Here is a 19457-nt window from a genome sequence, read left to right as displayed (position 1 = left end):
AATCACTATTCCCACTCCAGAGAGTGCAACAGTAGGGAAAGCGTTGGATAGCGTAGGGGTACAAATTACTATTCCCACTCCAGAGAGTGCAACAGTAGGGAAAGTGTTGGATAGCATAGGGGTAAAAATTACTATTCTCACTCCAGAAAGTGCAGCAGTAGGGAAAGCGTTGGATAGCGTAAGGGTAAAAATTACTATTCCCACTCCAGAGAGTGCAACAGTAGGAAAAGCGTTGGATAGCGTAAGGGTAAAAATGACTATTCCTACTCCAGTGAGTGCAACAGTAGGGAAAGCTTTGGATAGCGTAAGGGTAAAAATTACTATTCCCACTCCAGAGAGTGCAACAGTAGGGAAAGCTTTGGATAGCGTAAGGGTATAAATTACTATTACCACTCCAGAGAGTGCAACAGTAGGGAAAGCGTTGGATAGCATAGGAGTAAAAATCACTATTCCCACTCGGGAGAGTGCAACAGTAGGGAAAGCGTTGGATAGCGTAGGGGTACAAATTACTATTCCCACTCCAGAGAGTGCAACAGTAGTGAAAGCGTTGGATAGCGTAGGGGTAAAAATTACTATTCCTACTCCAGTGAGTGCAACAGTAGGTAAAGCGTTGGATAGCGTAAGGGTAAAAATTACTATTCCCACTCCAGAGAGTGCAACAGTAGGGAAAGTGTTGGATAACGGGAGGGTAAAAATTACTATTACCACTCCAGAGAGTGCAACAGTAGGGAAAGCGTTGAATAGCGTAGGGGTAAAAATTACTATTCCTACTCCAGTGAGTGCAACAGTAGGGAAAGCGTTGGATAGCGTAAGGGTAAAAATTACTATTCCCACTCCAGAGAGTACAACAGTAGAGAAAGCGTTGGATAGCGTAAGGTTATAAATTACTATTACCACTCCAGAGAGTGCAACAGTAGGGAAAGCGTTGGATAGCATAGCGGTAAAAATCACTATTCCCACTCCAGAGAGTGCAACAGTAGGGAAAGCGTTGGATAGCGTAGGGGTACACATTACTATTCCCACTCCAGAGAGTGCAACAGTAGGGAAAGCGTTGGATAGCGTAGGGGTAAAAATTACTATTCCTACTCCAGTGAGTGCAACAGTAAGGAAAGTAAATACTTCATATATTAATACAAATAAATTAAATATTAATACCAATAAAAATAGTATTAAAAGTAATTAACAATTTAATATAATATATTAATTAATCAATTAAAAATACAAATAAAAATTAAGTTTTAAAATGTATTACCTATTAATAAAAATTAATTACCAATGAACAATTAATTAATTACCAATTAAAATTAATTAACAATTATTTCAAAATAAATACCAATAAATAAATTTAAATATTTAATTAATTACAATTAAATTACTTCCCACCCTATTCCCCTATAAACCCACAACCCGCTATGGGAAATACATTTATAAAATTAACATAATTATCAATTAATCAATTAATAAAAATGAATTACCAATTTAAATTTAAATAATTACCAATTAAAATATTTAACAATTAATTCATGATAAATACCAATAAATAAATTAAAATAATTATATAATTATAATTACATTACTACCCACCCTATTCCCCTATAACCCACAATCCGCTACTGAAAATACATTAATAAAATTAACATAATTATCAATTAATCAATTAAGTAATATTAATTACCAATTAAAATTGAATTAAGTACCAATTACAAATTAATTAACAATGAATTCAAAATAAATACCAACAAATAGATGTAATATTTAATTAATTATAATTAAATTACTTCCCTCCCTATTCCCCTATAAACCCGCAACCCGTTATAGAATTAAATTACGCAAAAATTAAATAACATAAAATTCATTACTTAAAATTAATTATAAAATAAATATACACTTTTCACACATATACTAACATACAAAACACTTAAAAAAATCGATATTATTAAAAATTCGATATATTTAATACCTACGTTATATACTTCGATATTTTGACTTTCTATATTTATGAAAATCGATCTTAAATTACTTACCTTAAATTCGATCTTTTTGTTGACTATATTCTGTCCATTCGATATTTTGTCCATTCTATATTTTGACTTCGATATTAGTGCTATTTTATATTTTTGATTCCATATTTTGTCTGTATACCATTTTTGTATATACAGTGCATCCCTGCATTTTTTTAAATGACAGAGTGCGGTGCAGCTGAATTGCTTACAGCGCCACGCTGCGTAATTTTTTTGTACATATGCCCCAAAGTGTGGGGCCCTATTCCATCTATTTTTAGAAGCTCTGGAAGCCTAGTTAACCCCTTTTCTGCTAGGCCTTCCTCCCCCCCGTGCTAAGCCTTTTTTTGGCTATTTGGGTTAGTTCGCGCTTAGGTACCTGTAACTTTTTGACCACATATGTTATCCACGCCAAAGGTACCCAGTGTTTGTGGAATTTCCTGGTTGGGGACCCAGAAATTAGCCAAAATATAGCAAAATTTTGTTTTTTGGGGGAAAAATGGGCTACAGGTGAAAGTGTCTGGTATTTTACCTGCAAATGGCACCAACAAAGGAGTTGTAGTGCTGAAATCAAAATTTTCCCAGCTTTCAGGGACAAGCAGACGTTTGTCAGAAAACCAACATTTTTCACAAAGTTTCGGCATTTTTCTGGGACATAGCCTATTTTTGCTATTTTTTGTGCTTTCAACCTCCTTCCAGTTAATTGTAGAAATGGGTATGAAAGCATTAATTTATCCTGGAAAACAATACATTTTAGAAAAGTATACAAAAGTACGAATTCAGCAAGGGGTCATTTGTGTAGATCTTTCAAGGTTTCTTTATAGAAACTAGCAGTTTAAAATATGATTTCCGTTTTCACTGCCACTGCCTACCGCCCATGTTCACTGCCACTGCCTACCGCCAAGCTTCCAGAGGGAGCAAGGAGGGACAGGACTACGGTCGCCAGCGTGCCTTGTGGATTGCACCGCCAACGGGTTTCCGGGAGCGCCAGGAGGCGTATAATGCACAGAGCTGGCCCCCATGGTGCGGGAGCCCGTGTTCACTGTCACTGCCTACTGCCCGTGTTCACTGCCACTGCCTACCACCAAGCTGCTCGAGGGAGCAAGGAGGGACCCGGACTTCGGTCCTCAGCGTACCTTGTGGGTTGCACTGCCAACGGGTTTCCGGGAGCACCCTTGTTCACTGCCACTGCCTACCGCCCGTGTTCATTGCCACTGCCTACCGCCAACCTGCTCGAGGGAGCAAGGAAGGACCAAGACTACGGTCCCCAGCATGCCTTGCAGGCTGCACGGCCAAATGGTTTCCGGGAGTGCCAGGAGGCGCATAAAGCACAGAGCGGGCCCCGCGGCATGGGCCCGTCCTTGCCCATCATTGCCCGGAATAGGCTGGTCTGGGCCACCCCCCATCATCCTCAGCTTGAGGTCCTGAACTTTTAATCCCTGAGGTACTGTGGAATATTGACTTTTTCTGTTTCGTCCGTGTCTTTGCTTTAACCAACGCAGTCTCACGGTCGTATTGATTGTTGTTGTGCGTGCTTGGAATGGAGAAAAAAAGAGGATTGAGGCTGGGGTGAGCGGTGCGTCCAAAAAGAGATCAAAGAAACGGGCTCACGGTGCAGGACACAAAATTGAAAGAGAAGGGACTTTCGGGGTGAAAGTATTAGACCGCATTGAGACTATTGCCGCTAATTTTGAGGGGTTGCTTTTGTCATCTATTGCCCCCATTGATGCCCCTACTCTTGAAGTAACACAGAAGCCTTCCCAGGCGTCCACCTCGATAGGGTCAAAAAGCACTGGGTATGGGAAAATTCCAACCTTCTTTGGGAAAGTGTCTAATAAAACCAAGCAAATATCAATATCAGCATCAGTCCCAAAAGTCCCAGAAGCCCCTGTAGTTTTCTTTTTTGACTCTGTATGCCCTTTTGGCAACACATGCCCCCCTGAGCTCCCTCGGATTAGTCAATCTTCGCCTGAGCAACCAGTTTGCCCCACTCCCTGACCTTCCTGTCACAATAGCTACAAAAGACACATGTAATGTTCTGGAGCATACTAGTATTTCTGCTCCGGGACCGACATCACACCCCCTACAGGGAGAAATGGGGGGGTGTTAATGATTGTGTATGCTCTAATTTAGATCTGCAGAGGAAAACAGCTGTTTTAAAAAGCTTTATAGAATCTTTAACAACACTAGTGTCTAAAATCTATTGCAAAGTGGAAGAATGGATGTCCCCCTTGCCTGTGCCCACCTCCCACAATTATGCTGATTCGAGGACAGGACTTGCTTAGCCCCCCTTGAAGCAAACTGACCAGAATGTTCCAACTAGGAATTCTACCCTTGAGTTTGGCTCACTTGCTTCTAGTGGGAAGGCACCAGTTATTCCATTGATTGTCCATTGATTGATTGTTGTTCCTGGCAACAACAACAACAAACTTCAACCCAAGGGCTGTCCTTCTTGCCCATGTCCACGTGAATCTATTGGGCATGTACTTTTTGCCTGTAAAGCATACTCTAAGCCAGGAAGTAAACGGCTTGCTCCTGTGTGCAGGCAATTAGGGACTCGAAGCTTCAATGATGCCCTACGGATAATAAAATCAGACGCTAGACCCCTTTTTGCTTGTGCCACTGCCAAGTTCCTGGATCATTTTTGGGCGATTAGAAGGACGGCACAGCTGCAAGGGCCGATTGGTATGAACAGCTAAAATAGATTGAGCTGATCAATCAAGATTGCACCGACTAGTTAATGCTGCTATTTTTATAATTCTTAATAATTGTTTTTATGGTTGTATTTTATGTATCTTATTCTGTTTTGTGACTAGTGCCAGAGGTTTGTTCTTAAACAAGGCAATTCCCCCTTCTTTTTCTGCTTAATGTGTGGGCTACCAACCGGAAACTGATTTGCACAAATCTCGATGATGCACTTGCACTGTACTTGCACTTTATTTCCATAATCATGTTATGAATTGTGTGGAATTGTTTTACCCATTTGATGTCAATGTCATTTTATCATGTCAACTTGAGCGTTTTTATTCCCATTTGTACATTTGCTTTCTGAAATGCCCTCTCAACCCAAAATGACACACTCACGATATGTATAGTTGCTTCTTTTATGGTTTGTTACACAGAAATAAAGAATTATTTGACTGGAAAAATTGAAAATTAGTTGAAAAAAACAGCCAACAGTTGTGTCAACGTTTTCACCTGTAACTTCTTCTAATTATGTGCTACGCAAACAAATGATGGACTGAATGCTGAATGAATCATACATTTACCCCCAGTCAAGAGATCTGGTTTAAATCCATCATTCTGAAAGCCCAAAACTGATCCTAGGATGCTTGTTTCCAGTCCAGGGAGGACCTGGCCTGGCAGTTCGGGCTGGACTGTTCCCATTGGGTGCAGGGTCAAGACTGATTTGCATATGGCTGGGTCCAAACTGGAATGGCGAGCTAAAAAATGATGGACTTAGGCCCAGATCTCTGTATTGGGATGAATGTATGACATTGTTCTGCAATCTGTCCATCAATTGTTATATTTGCATTTGTCCCCCCGAGTGGGACGGGTATGCCTAGATGTGGATCCCGTGCTCTCCATGCCACTAGAGTCAAGCTATCATGGCTGATGAGGGCTGAAAGCTTGAAACAGCTCCTAGGATGCTTGTTTCAAGTCCAGGGAGGACCTGGCCTGGCAGTTAGGGCTGGAGTGTTCCCATTGGGTGCAGGGTCAAGATTGATTTGCATATGGCTGTGTCCAAACTGGAATGGCATGGTGAGCAAAAAAACAATGGATTTAGACCCAGATCTCAGTACTGGGGTGAATGTATGACATTGTTTTGCATTCTGTCCATCAATTGTTCTTTTTGCATTTGTCACCCCGAGTGGGACGGGTATGCCTAAACGTGGGTCCTGTGCTCTCTATGCCACTGGAGTTAAGCTATTCTTACTGATGAGAGCTGAAAGCCCGGAACCAGTCCTAGGATGCTTGTTTACAGTCCAGGGAGGACCTGGCCTGGCAATTCGGGATGGACTGTTCCCATTGGGTGTAGGTCAAGACTGATTTGCATATAGCTGGGTCCAGACTGGCATGGTGAGCAAAAAAACGATTGATTTAGGCCCAGATCTCTGTACTGGGGTGAATGTTTGACACTGTCCATCAATTGTTCTTTTTGCACGTCTTCTAATTGTGACAGCTGGACCGTTATGGTTGTGGGGATATATAGGACTTGTAGGTTCACAAAGAACCCGACGAACCCCAAACCAATAACCGAGCAGTGTCTTGCAATAGTTTTTTATTATGTACCGGGTATACAGCAATTAATTTGGGAAAATATATACATGGAAAAATTGGTATGAAAGACACCTATGTATTTATGAAAGTGGAACAAAACATAGAGTTTAGAAACAGTAGATATTTGCATATTTCCAAAAATGTGAGTACCCATACTAGAATGAGAATTATAGGTAATTTTTCAAAATGACTTCTTTTCTACACATTGTCTTTCATTTGGAAGGCAGAAATGCATCGAAAGTCAATAGGTAATAACAGTTGCTCTACACTTCTGTGTTACCCTAAGTCTCCCAATACAAAATGGTACCTCACCTGTGTGGGCATCCATTGTGCCCGCAACAGGAAATGGCTCAAAACACAACTTGGACACACATTATTTTTACAGTGAAAACTGACCCCTTTTTTTGCAAATTGCCTAGCTGTAGATTTTGAACCAAAGCTCTGCCAGCACCTGGAAAAACCTAGCAAACCTATACATTTTTGCAAACTAGACACCAAGGGAAATCCAGGATGGGGTGACTTGACTGGCTCTCACCAGGTTCTATTACCCAGAATCCCTTGCAAACCTAAATATGTGTTAACAAAACTGATTTTTCTCATATTTCTGTGGTGTAAAGTTCAAGAATCTGCGTGGATCCACAAAATTGCACCCACTCCGCATTCCCCAAAGTCTTCTGAGAAAAATGGTACCTCACTTGTATGGTTAGGCCTAGTGCCCACGACAGGAAAAGGTCCAAAACACAACGTGGACACACCACATTTTCATAGTGAAAACTCACCCTTTTTTGCAAAGTGCCTAGTTGTAGATTTTGAACCCTAGCTCTGCCGGCGCCTAGAGAAATCTAGCAAACGTATACATTTTTTAAAACTAAACACCCAGGGAAATGCAGGATGGGATGACCTGACTGACTCTCACCAGGTTCTGTTATCCAAAATCCCTTGCAAACCTAAAATTTTGTAAAAAAAACTCATTTTCCTTACATTTCTGTGGTGGAAAGTTCTGAAATCAGTGTGGATACACAAAATACCACCCACCACGCATTTCCAAAAGTCTTCTGAGAAAAATGATACCTCATTTGTGTGGGTAGGTCTAGTGCCCATGAAAGGAAACGGCCCAAAACGCAATGTGGACACACCACATTTTCACAGTGAAAAAGGGCTCTTTTTTTTGCAAAGTGCCTAGCTGTAGATTTTGAACGCTAGCTCTACCAGCACCTAGGGAAGCCTAACAAACCTATACATTTTTAAAAACTAGAGAGGAGAATCCAGGATGGGGTAATTTTTTGAGCTCTCACCAGGTTCCGTTACCCAGAATCCCTTGCAAACCTCAGAATTTGTCCCAAAAAACACATTTTCCTCACATTTCTGTGGTGGAAAGTTCTGGAATCTGTGAGGATCCACAACATTCCACACACCTTGCATTCCCCCAAAGTCTTTTGAGAAAAATGGTACCTCACTTGTGTGGGTGGGCTTAGTGCCCATGACTGGAAAGAACCCAAAACGCAAAGTGGACACACCACATTTTCACAGTGAAAACTGACCCTTTTTTTGCAAAGTGCCTAGCTGTAGATTTTGAACCCTAGCTCTACTGGCACATAGTGAAATCTAACAAACCTATACATTTTTGGAAACTAGACACACAAGTAAATCCAGGAAGGGGTGACTTGTCTGGCTCTCTCCAGGTTCTTTTACCCAGAATACCTTGCAAACCTCAAAATTTGTTAAAAAAAAAATTTTTTCTCACATTTCTGTGGTGGAGAGTTCTGAAATCTGTGTGGATCCACAAAATTCCATGCACCCCGCATTCCCCAAAGTCTTACAAGAAAAATGGTACCTCACTTGTGTGTGTGAGTCAAGCAACCACGACAGGCACGGGCCCAAAACCTAATGAGGTGACATTAAAATGAAATATCACAAAACAACCTGGTTTTGCAAGGGGGGTCCATGAGTTTCAAGGGAAACCTACCAAACCTACACATTTCTAAAAACTAGACAACCTGGGGAGTCCAGCAAGGTAAGGCTTGCGTGGGTCCCCCAACATTTCCCTACTCAGAATCCCCTGCAAACCTCAAATTTAGCTGAAAAAAATCCCTTTTTTCTCAAATGTCTGTGTAGGAAAGTTCTAGAATCTGCGTGGACCCACAAATTTCCAACCATTCAGCATTCCCCCAGGTCTCCAGATGAACATGGTACCTCCCTCACGTGGGTGGGTCAAGTACCAGCGACAGGCAAGGGCCCAAAACCTATTGAGGCAACATCAAAATTAACTATCACAAAACAACCTGGTTTTGCAAGGGGGGGTCCAATGAGTTTTTGTCCCCGGACTCGGCAGCCATCTAGGAAAACCTAACAAATCCACACATTTGTAAAACCTAGACAACCCGGAGAGTCCAGCAAGGTATGGCTTGCGTGGGTCCCCCAACATTTTCCTACCCAGAATCCCCTGCAAACCTCAAATTTTGCTGAATAAATCATTTTTTCTCACATTTCTGTGTGAGAAAGTTGTAGGATCACTGGGCTGACACAAATTTTCTATTACACTGAATTTCTCCAGGTCTCCTGATAAAAATGATACCTCACATATGTGGATAGGCATAGTGGTTGCAACAGGAAATAGCCCAAATCGTACTGTGGAGACTTTAAATTTACCTATAACAAAACTACCTGGTTTTGGGGGGCATCAGGTTTTTTGGCCCCGGGCTTTCTGGCATCTAGGAAAACCTACCAAACCCACACATTTCTGAAAACTAGACTCCCTGGGGAGTCCAATGAGGTATGGCTTGCATGGATCACCCAACGGTTCTCTACCCAGAATCTCCTGCAAACCTCAAATTTAGCAGAAAAAAACACATTTCCCACATATTTTTTTGTGGAATCACTGTGCCGCCACAAATGTCCTACCCCACATTATTCTCCTTAGTGTCCCGAGTGAAATGATAACTCACTTGTGTGAGTGTTCAATTCAGAATTGGCTAAAATGTATTTAAAAAAAATGTTGTACTTCGAATTGTCGGTGCTATACCCTATATCCCTTTGTTTTGGGCTCTTCCCAGTCACAGGCCTTTGCCCCACCCACACAACTGAGGTATTATTTTACTTGGGCGACTGAAAGGATCGCTGTGGGGTAGGACATTTGTTCCAGCACGGTGACTCCACCCAAAAATATGTGGAAAATTTGTTTTTTTTCAGCAATATTTGAGGTTTGCAGGGCATTCTGGGTAGGAAACTGTTGGGGGACCCACCCAAGCTATACCTCGTTGGACCCCCCGGGGAATCTAGTTTTCAGAAATGTGTGGGTTTGGTAGGTTTCCGTAGATGGCTGCCAACTCCGGGACCAGAAACTCAGATGTACCCTATAAATCCGAAAATGTCCTGGTTTTGCAAGGGGGGTCACATGAGTTTTTGGTCCCAGGCTCGGCGGCCATCTAGGGAAACCCACCAAACCCACACATTTCTGAAAACTAGAGACCCGGGGGAGTCCAGGAACGTATGTCTTGCATGTATCTTCCAACGTTTCTCTACCAAGAATCCCCTGCAGATCTCAAATTTAGCTGAAAAAATCACTTGTTAATCAAATTTCTGTGTGGTAAAGTTCTGAAATCTACGGGGATCCATAATTTTCCTACCACCCAGTGTTCCACCAGGTCTCCCAATAAAAATGATACCTCACTCGCGTGGTTGGGTCAAGTACCCGCGCCAGGAAAGGGCCCAAAACATATTGATGAGACATCAAAATGACCTATCACAAAACAACCTGGTTTTGCAAGGGGGGTCAACTGAATTTTTGGCCGCGGCTCGGCGGCCATCTTGGAAAAATACCAAACCCACACATTTCTGAAAACTAGACACCTGGCGGATTCCAGCTAGGTGTGGCTTGCCTGGGTCCCTAAAGTTTTCCCAGCCAGAATCCCCTGCAAACCTCAGATTTAGCTGCTAGTATCACTTTTTTTTCAAATTTCTGTGTGGGAAAGTTCTGGAATCTACGTGGATCCACAAATTTGCTACCACCCAGCATTCTCCCTGGTCTCCTAATAAAAATTATATTTCACTTGCGTGCGTTGGTCAAGTACCCGCGACAGGCAAAGGCCTAAAACGCATTGAGGAGACATCAAAATGACCTATCACAAAACAACCTGGTTTTGCAATGGGAGGCACCTGGGTTTTTGGCCCTGGGCTCCGTGGCCATCTTAGGAAACCTACCAAACCCAAATATTTCTTAAAACTAGACACCAGGGGGAGTTATGGCTTGCCTGGGTCCTCCAACTTTTTCCTACACAGAATGCCCTACAAACTTCAAATGTAGCTGAAAAAAACTAATTTTCCACATATGTTTGGGTGGAATCACATTGCAGGCACAAATGTCCTACCTCACAGCGTTTCTCTCAGTCTCCCGAGTAAAATGGTACCTCACTTGTGTGGGTGGGGCAAGGGCCTGTGACTGGGAAGAGCCCAAAACATAGGGGTTTAGGGTTCAGCACCGACAATTGTAAGTGCTACATTTTTAAAAAAATATGTTTTTACTCAATTCTGCATTGGACACCCACACAAGTGAGGTATAATTTTACACGGGGCACTACGGAGAATGCTTTGGGGTTGGTCATTTGTACCAGCACGGTGATTCCACTTAAAAATATAAAATAAATGTGTTTTTTCAGCTAAATCTGAGGTTTTCAGGGCATTCTGGGTAGCGAAACTTTGAGGGATCCACGCAAGCCATACTTTGTTGGACTCCCCATTGTGTTTAGTTTTCAGAAATGTGTGGGTTTGGTAGGTTTCCCTAGATGGCGGTGAGCCCGGGGCCAAAAAACCAGGTGCCCCCCACAACCAGGTAGTTTTGTGATAGGTAAATTTGAAGTCTTCACAGTACGATTTAGGCCATTTCCTGTTGCAGCAACTATGCCTAACCACACATGTGAGGTAAAATTTTTATCAGGAGACCTGGGGGAATGCTGGGTAGTAGGAAATGTGTGTCAGCCCGGTGATCCAAAACTTTCACAGCCAGAAATGTGAGAAACAATAGATTTTTTCAACAAAATTTGAGATTTGCAGGAAATTCTGGGTAGGGATATGTTGGGGGACCCATGCAAGCCATACCTTGCTGGACTCCCCCACGTGTCTAGTTTTCAGAAATGTGTGAGTTTGGTAGGTATACCTAGATGGCAGCCGAGCCTAGGGCCAACAAGTCATCGGACCCTTTTGCAAAACCAGGTTGTTTTGTGATAGGTAATTTTGATGTTGCCTCAATAGGTTTTGTGCCCTTGCTTGTCGCGGGTACTTGACCCACCCACACGAGTGAGGTACCATTTTTATCAGGAGACCTGGTAAAATGCAGGGTGGTAGGAAATTTGTGGACCCACACAGATTCCAGAAATATCCCACAAAGAACTTTGAGAAAAAAGTATTTTTTTCAGCTAAATGTGAGGTTTGCAGGGGATTCTGGGTAGGGAAATGTTGGGGGACCCATGCAAGACATACCTTTCTGGAATCCCCCAGTTGTCTAGTTTTGACAAATGTGTGAGTTTGATAGGTTTCCCTAGATGGCCGCTGAGCACGAGGCCAAAAACTCATGGGACCCCCTTGCAAATCCAGGTTGGTTTGTGATAGGTAATTTTGATGTCGCCTCAATAGGTTTGGGCCCTTTGCCTGTCACGGGTACTTGACCCACCCACACGAGTGAGGTACAAATTTATCAGGAGACCTGCTGGAACGCTGGGTGGTAGGAAATTTGTGGATCCACGCAGATACCAGTACTTTCCCACGCAGAAATATTTTGAGAAAAAAGTGATATATTTCAGCTCAATTTGAGGTTTGCAGCGGATTCTGGGAAATGTTGGAGGACCCACGCAAGCCATACCTTGCTGGAATCCCCCAGGAATCTAGTTTTCACAAATGTGTAAGTTTGGTAGCTTTTCCTCGATGGCCGCTGAGCCTGCGGCCAAAAACTCATGGGACCCCCCTTGCAAAACCAGGTTGTTTTGTTATAGGTAATTTTGATATTGCCTCAATAGGTTTTGGCCCCTGCTTGTAGCGGGTACTTGAACCACCCACACAATTGAGGTACCATGTTTCTCTGAAGACTTTGTAGAATGCGGGGTGAGTGAAATTTTGTGGATACACACAGATTCTAGAACTTTCCACCATAGAAATGTGAGGAAAATGTGGTTTTATTTTTACAAATTTTGAGGTGTTCAAGGGATTTTGGGTAATAGAACCTGGCGAGAGCCAGTCAAGTTACCCCATCCTAGATTCCCCTGGGTGTCTTGTTTTAAAAAATGTATGGGTTTGTTAGTTTTCCCAATGTGCCGGCAGAGCTAGGGTTCAAAATCTACAGCTAGGCACTTTGCAAAAAAAGGGTCAGCTTTCACTGTGAAAATGTGGTGTGTCCACATTGCGTTTTGGGCCGTTTCTTCCTACTCACACAAGTGAGGTACAATTTTTCTCGGAAGAATTTGGGAAATGAAGGGTGGGTGTAATTTTGTGGATCCACGCAGATTCCAGAACTTTCCACCACAGAAATGTGAGGGAAATGTGTTTTTTGGGGACAAATTTTGAGGTTGGCAAGGGATTCTGGGTAACAGAACCTGGTGAGTGCCAGACAAGTAACCCCATCCTGAATTTCCCTTGGTGTCTAGTTTTAAAAAATGTACAGGTTTGCTAGGTTTCCCTAGGTGCCAGCTGCGCTAGGGCCCAAAATCCACAGGTAGACACATTGCTAAAAGAAAGTCTGTGCCTAGTGGGCTTTCTGCCGCCCTGGGAAGGAATAAGGAGGGGGTTGCCACAATATACCCCCAAGGGAGGGCAGAAAGACTGGCTATTTTTGAGGGGTGGAGGCATTGGTATGCCCATTCTGGGCAGCCCCTACCCCATGCATAAAAAAGCCAGCTTAATCGCTGGCGCCTAGTGGGCTTTCTATGCCCCGGGGTGCAGACCATGGGCCTCTGCCCCTAGTGGGGACCGAAAGACCGGAATTTCTCTGGGGGAGGTGAGGGTATTGTCATTTTCATTTTGGGCAGCTCTCACCCCTACATGAATACAAAAAAAGAATTTCTGGTTACTAGTGGGCTCTCTGTCCCCGGGGGGGGCAGAAAGACTGGAAGTTTTGTGGGCGGGGTGTGGGCATTGGCATGCCCATGTGGGCAGCCCCCACTCCTGATTCAAATTGGCAAAAAAATCCCTAGCATCTAGTGAGCTTTTTGCCCCCGGGGGCAGATTGGGGGCTACTGCCCCCATCTGCCCACCAGGGGAGAGAGAAAGACTGTCATTTTTGCAGGGGGTAGGGGCATTGGCATGCCCGTTCTGGGCAGCCCCCACCCCTAATTGTAATTAACCAAAAAATCCCTGGTTTCTATTGGTATTTCTTTCCCCCCAGAGGGGCAGATTGGGGGCTACAGCTCCCATCTGCCTCCTGGGGAGCAGAAAGACTGTAATTTTTGTGGGGGGGGGCATTGGCATGCCCATTTTTGGAAACCCGCACCCTAATTCAAATTGCCCCCCAAAAAATCCCTGGCGTCTAGAGTGCTTTTTGCCCCCCTGGGGGAGCAGATTGGGGGCTGCTGCCCCATCTGCTCCCCAGGCTGGCAGAAAGGCTGTAATTTTGGCAGGGGTTAGGGCCATTGGCATGCCCATTTCGGGCAGCCCCCGCCTTAATACAAATTGCCCCAAAACAATCCTTGGTTTTTAGTGGGCTTTTTGCCCCCTGGGGGGCAGATTGGGGCCTACTGCCCCCAGGGGGAGCAGAAAGGCTGTAATTGTGGCTGGGTGGGGGAATTGGCATGCAGTTTTGGACAGCTCCCACCCTAATTAAAATTTTCCAAAAAAATCCCTGGCGTCTAGTGGGCTTTCTGCCCCCCCCCCCCCCAGGAAGGCAGAAAGGCTGTAATTGTGAATTTGGCCACTTTTTGGGGGGAGCATAAGCTCTTGCCCAGGAGGCCGCTCCCCACCCTGGTGTCTAGTGGGTGAATCCCAGCTTGGGGAGCACCCTCCTGGAAACTTGTTCCCCCAGCATCATTGTGCAGAGAAGATTGCTAGCCTTGCTTAATAAAGCATTTGAGGAGCAGTCTGTCAAAAGCAGAGACACAAGTCCATGATGGCAAGGGATGTATTTATTGGTAGAGTAGAAACTGAACTGGTGAATTATGTGTGCTGGTAGTGACAAAAGACATTCCACCTGTATTCCTCCTTTGTCTTCAAAGTACCTGATAAAACATGAAACAAAGTGTCTCCGCACATTGTTGGCCAGTCCTGTAAGCGGGAAGTGTGGGAAGTTTACATAATTTGGTTTCACATAATTTTGTGAACTTCCAGGAACAATATATAAACTAAAGGTTGCAGCCAATGCAAAAGATTGAACCTTATTCTGGAACCTGGTTAAGAAATTAGATAGAAAAGGGTCAGAGACAATATCCAACCATATTACTGAATCACAGTGGCACTCACATTTCTTAAAATTATACTGTGGAGAAGCGGATCTGGGACCCACAATAAGGACAGACAATAAACTGAATATGGAGACTCCCAATCAGCTGGAAAAAATGTACAGCTCGGGAAGTGCAGGACGCAATTGCAAGCATAACTCCAGGTAAGGCTGCAGGGCCAGATGGGCTGCCAGGCGATTTTCTTCTGCACGACCCAAAGCTATGGTCTGATTTTTTAGTCCTTATAATTAATTTAATTCTACTTGGACACCCCGTCCCTGAATCTTGGAAGGGGGCGGAGGTTGTAACCATTTACAAGAAAGGAGATAGGGAGGACCCTGCCAACTACAGACCTATTAGTCTGATTGATACAACTCAGAAGGTAGTTGGCAGGGTCGTCGTTACTAGAATAGGGACCTGGTTAGATGATAACAACATCTTGACACACTATCAGGCGGGATTCAGGCGGAATGTTGGCACGATGGACCAGGTTTTCAGGTTTTGCGCGGTGTACTGGAAAACTGTGTCCATCGAGAGGGGTAGTTTATACTTAGCCTTCATTGATCTCAAAACCGCATTTGACGTAATCCACCGCGAAAAGTTGTGGACAGTCTTGCTGGACATGGGGTTACCGAGTTACTTACTGCAGTTGGTTGTTAGGCTCCACGAGGGAAGTTATGCCAGAGTCCGGTGGGGAGCCAAGGCCAATTAACAGAGAGGGTGCCAGTCAGCAGAGGGGTCCGCCAGGGTTGCGTTATGGGCCCGACATTGTTCTCCCTCTCTATAAATGGGTTGGTAGACTATTTGAGGGAGGACACTGCCAATGCCCCAGTCCTGGCCGGGGAAAAAACACCAACCCTACTCTTTGCATACGACAACCTCCTGATGTCCAAAACCCCATCTGGTTTACAGAAGCTGCTTGACCGCTTTAGTCTGTTTTGCGAAGAGCGAGGGCTAACAGTGAATGCAACAAAAACTAAGCTGATGGTTTTATCTACCAAAAAAAAGACAGGAAGGTTCATCTTACCTTAGATGGGTCCGTGCTAGAGGTGGTGGAAGAGTTTGACTATCTGGGGTCAGGCTATGTAACAACATGAAATGGGACTCCCACTTAGCGAAGATGCTCTTAAACCTGAAAAGGGTCTCAGGAGTTATCCTGAGAGACCAGTGAGCGACCACTAGCAGGCCAATAGCATCGGCCCTTGTGGTCTATGAGGGGAAGGCACTGGCCTCGGCGGTTTATGGCTCTGAATTGTGGGGGGGTGAAAACACGAGAGATCTGGTTACAGATGAGAATAAATTTGTGAGAGACTTAGTGTCACTCCCCCTCTCAACCCCTCTGAAACCCCTGTATAATGATATGGGTAAACGCTCAATTGCAGATATAGTACGCCTTCGCCCACTGCTATTTTGGGTGCACCTGAGAAGGACCCCAGATTTAGCAATCTATGCTAGGGTGTTGGATGAGCTGATTAAACTGAATGTGAATGTGGCAAACAAGATAAAATGGCTAAATTCTTTGAAACAGTTAGTTGTGAAGTTAGGAATGGTAGAATTTTGGAATTCTCAGACGCCACCTCATAAACAAATTGTTAAGAAAATTTATTGGGAGTGGGTTGAGTCTGAGGAATCAAAAAGCACAAAGTGGGGCCAACTAACTAATCAATTCCTTGAACATAAGCCATTGAGGAAGTTGGCGCCTTTTTTGGATTATATCCAAATCCCGAGAGATAGATCCCTCTTCCTGAAGATGAGGTACGGTATACTCCCCCTCAAAAAGTTCACAGAGGGGTGGAAAGGAGTGAGGGACCACGATCTTACTTGCCCAGGGTGCCCATGCAAGAGGGAAACCCTGACCCACTTTTTGTTTGCTTGTAAAGCTTATAAACTCCCTAGAGCAAGATGGTTAAAACCTGTGTGTAGGGAGATGGGAGTCAGAGATTTCAGGATCGCTTTGCGTATTATCCTATCGGACAATACATCGCTGTTTATTGTTTGCGGGATTGCAAAGTTTTTGGCTAGTGCCTGGTTCACATGGACCAGGCTGATAAGTAACATTAATAACCAGATCCCCGTACTTATATAGATGAATTTTAGATTGATTGCACCTTGTCTGTAACCTCCATTTTTTTTATTGTACATAGATTTTAGCCTTTTTTAAATGATGGCGGATGTAATACTTTTGTACATTGGTTTTATGTATATAAATGTTTGTACTTTTATGATATGTAATATATCGAATAAAGTATTACTATTACTACTACATAAAATTACTTGTAGTTACCTGTACCTCCATTTTGTGCTTGCATTAATTGATCTCCACACTAGATGGATTGTCACCTGTGTTGATGTTTTTGTGCATTTTACAAATTGTGCATTATTAACAATGTGCAGAATATGGGTATTCTTTTGAGTTTAAATGTAATATTGAAATAGTAGTATTGCAACTGAAACAAATTTGCTATGATGTGTTAAAGTGTCTTTGTCTGTCTTATGCTACGTAGGCCTAAGTTGAACGTCAATGCCATCTTCTTCAAAATGGATGTCTCCTCCTGCGTGTTCACTGTTCATTATTTCTGCAGCATACACTCAAGCATAGCCATGTTTGTTTATTTCTACGGACATTGTTCTTGAAGAAAATTTTCCAACATTAACCCAGTAATGTTGCAGTTTACCAAGGCCCTTCAGCGTACTCATTTTACTGCATTATTTCACAATAGTTTGATGTTGATTTTGTAACTTGTTTGTCATCTCCGGATAACTTTACTGCGGAGTGGGAAGAATCTATATTTATGTAGTAGGATAGTGCTTAGATGGTAAGAATATATGTTAATTAATAGAACTGTGTTCTAATTTGCTGGAAGTGCAAATCCTTTGCTCACGCCATGATGATTTTGAAAAAAAATGCTTTCCTATGCAAGAATCCTGTATATAACCCCCTCATTTTGGGGGTGAGCCAGAGAATTTCCTGATGACTTCCTAATGCTACTAGGGATGCTGCCTGATTTCTTACTGATTTTACTGTTCATTTGAGACATACATATTTTTCTGATTTTGCACCATTTGTTTGTATTGCAGAGTCTTCAAGGTTATAGGTTCATGTATTTGCCTTTTCAATTTCTAAGATACACCTTTTTAATTTTTGTAATCAATCTTTTTACATTCCAAATTCTGCCTTGGAACTCAATTATTGAGTCCGCCCTACTTAATTTAATGCATTTTTGATATGATGTATGGTGCCTTATCTCCAGGACGCATGGCCTTATGAAACTGTGGTTTAAACCGTCTCGGATTCATCCACCTCTGGACGTGCTGCTGAGGTATTATTGTGTGGTATAGGGGTTTCTAAGACCAACACCAGAGTTGCTACACAAGTAATAACTAGCACATTAGTAAGATTATTTGAGATGTGTAATAGGGTGATTCTCAAAGTTATATTTATCAATGCTGGTGTTCCAATAATGGCAAAGGCCACAAGAGAGTTTCTAAACGAAATGTCTAATAATGTCCTTAAAACATCTTTCTATTGACCAAAAACTAATAGTCTCATAGAGCAAACAAACAAAATATTAAAGAATTGGTTGCAATTTGTCAGGGAGAGTAGAATTCCTCAGGTGTAATATGGAAAGGGTGCACGGTCCCTGTTTGCACCACGGTGCGCCATGAAACAGGTATGCCAGGAGCAAATAGGGAGAGTGTGCCCTATTACAATGAATTTGCTGCCCCCAGGGCAGCCGCAAACTCACCTTGACCTGGGGACAACATAGCAGTGAAATACGGAGCGGCTGCTTCAAAGCCGCTCCATGTTTCACAATCCATGCTGCATGCCGCTGGCACTTTAAAGAGGACGAAGAGATCCCTCTGCAGGCGGGTGCAGCGACTGACTTCATCCACCTGCAGGAAGATGGCTGAAGGGTCCTTGGTACCCCTTTATTACCTCCAGATAGCTGCATTCACTTTTTTTGGCGTACTGTGAGTGTACCTCCTAAGGCACGTTTGCATCTGCACCTGCATCTATAATACAGCACAGGCGAATAAATGAGTGAATACCCTCTCATGATAACGCTGACGCAACACGTGCTCCAGTGTTATCACTAATACAGAAGGGGCCTCACAAGTGTCTGCAGCCCCTTCTGTAATAACATTGTGCCCCTCTGGAGCACAAAGCGAGCACACACACATCCATTTGTGCTACTGAGGCACAAGATATAATACGGTGCCCGGTAGGAAAACCTGTCAAGAGACTATGTAGGTGCATCATACAGTCCTCACACTGTAACCTCTTTTCCCTTTGCTCAAAAGCAGACATGTGGGAACAAAAATAACCCCTGAGTCATTTATTATTGCTCAAGATGAATTAGTGGACAGAAAAGTGTGTTGGGGAAAAAAGAAAAATTGATGAGTCTCCAAAACAAATATGGTGAATGATACAATTACCTAAGGGAGTTGAAGAGGATCCGATGGAGTGTGGCATGTTGTGTGATGGCGAAGAAAACAGGTGTGTTCCCTGGTGGTGTGTCCAAGTGTTTGGCTCTCTTTGGGATTTCTGAAGTAATGAGGAATGTGGTAAGACTAAGAATGGACAAATCTGGGAATGGATCAAATGCATTTTTCCCAGGGTTCCATGAAGAGCAAACAGAGCAAAGAAACCACAAGCAAGCAGTGCTTAATTTGAGCCGGTGTTTTCCAGGGCTCAGCAAAGGCACTTATTCATCAACACCGGTACGTTTTTGGTTCTATTTCAGGCGGCGCTAACAGGAGT

The sequence above is a fragment of the Lissotriton helveticus genome, chromosome 5_1 (genome assembly GCF_964261635.1).
Source record: "Lissotriton helveticus chromosome 5_1, aLisHel1.1, whole genome shotgun sequence".
NCBI classification, from domain to species: domain Eukaryota; kingdom Metazoa; phylum Chordata; class Amphibia; order Caudata; family Salamandridae; genus Lissotriton; species Lissotriton helveticus.
This window is presented reverse-complemented; position numbering follows the sequence as displayed.